The sequence below is a fragment of the Panthera onca genome, chromosome X, assembly GCF_046562875.1.
Source record: "Panthera onca isolate mPanOnc1 chromosome X, mPanOnc1 haplotype 2, whole genome shotgun sequence".
Lineage (NCBI taxonomy): Eukaryota > Metazoa > Chordata > Mammalia > Carnivora > Felidae > Panthera > Panthera onca.
In genome coordinates, this window is record NC_138357.1 from 58,428,452 (window position 1) to 58,430,203 (window position 1,752).

Consider the following 1,752-nt stretch of genomic DNA (forward strand, 5'->3'; position numbering starts at 1 on the left):
AATGGATAAAAAAACAGGACCCATCTATGTGCTGTCTACAAAAGACTTATATTAGACCTGAGGACACCTTTAGATTGAGAGTGAGGGGATGGAGAACTATTTATCATGCTACTGGAAGCCAAAAGAAAGCTGGAGTAGCCATACTTATATCAGACAAACTAGATTTAAATTAAAGGCTGTAACAAGAGATGAAGAAAGGCATTATATAATAATTACAGGGTCTATCCATCAGGAAAAGCTAACAATTATAAATGTCTATGCGCTGAATTACAGGAGCCCCCAAATGTAGAAAACAATTACTCACAAACATAAGCAACCTCATTGATAAGAATGTGGTAATTGCAGGGGACTTTAACACTCCACTTACAGAAATGGATAGATCATCTAGACACACGGTCAATAAAGAAACAAGGGTCCTGAATGATACATTGGATCAGATGGACTTGACAGATCTATTTAGAACTCTGCATCCCAAAGCAACAGAATATACTTTCTTCTCAAGTGCATATGGAACATTCTCCAAGATAGATCATATACTGGGTCACAAAACAGCCCTTCATAAGTATACAAGAATTGAAATTATACCATGCACACTTTCAGACCACAATGCTATGAAGCTTGAAATCAACCACAGGAAAAAGTCTGGAAAACCTCCAAAAGCATGGAGGTTAAAGAACACCCTACTAAAGAATGACTGGGTCAACCAGGCAATTAGAGAAGAAATTAAAAAATATATGGAAACAAACGAAAACGAAAATACAACAATCCAAACGCTTTGGGATGCAGCGAAGGAAATCCTGAGAGGAAAATACATTGCAATCCAGGCCTATCTCAAGAAACAAGAAAAATCTCTAATACAAAATGTAACAGCACACCTAAAGGAAATAGAAGCAGAACAGCAAAGGCAGCCTAAACCCAGCAGAAGAAGAGAAATAATAAAGATCAGAGCAGAAATAGACAATTTAGAATCTAAAAAAACTGTAGAGCAGATCAACGAAACCAAGAGTTGGTTTTTTGAAAAAATAAACAAAATTGAGAAACCTCCAGCCAGGCTTCTCAAAAAGAAAAGGGAGATGACCCAAATAGATAAAATCATGAATGAAAATGGAATGATTACAACCAATCCCTCAGAGATACAAACAATTATCAGGGAATACTATGAAAATTTATATGCCAACAAATTGGACAACCTGGAAGAAATCGACAAATTCCTAAACACCCACACCTTTCAAAACTCAATAAGGAGGAAATAGAAAGCTTGAGCAGACCCATAACCAGCCAAAAAATTGAATCGGTTATCAAAAATCTCCCAACAAATAAGAGTCCAGGACCAGATGGCTTCCCAGGGGAGTTCTACCAGACGTTTAAAGCAGAGATAATACCTATCCTTCTCAAGCTATTCCAAGAAATAGAAAGGGAAGGAAAACTTCCAGACTCATTCTATGAAGCCCGCATATATTTTATATTTTATATTTTATATTATATATATATTTTTTTCTTTTTGGTGCAAAATAAATGAGATTGTTTTCTTAACTGCTCTTTCTGTTACTTCATTATTAGTGTGTAGAAATGCAATTGATTTCTACATATTAATTTTGTATCCTGCAACTTTACTTAATCCATTTATTAAATCTAGTAGTCTTTTGGTGGTGTCTTTAGGGTTTTCTGTGTATAATTTCATGCCATCTGCAAATAGTAAACGTTTTACTTCTTCCTTACCAATTTGGATGCCTTTTATTCCTTTACTGTGGC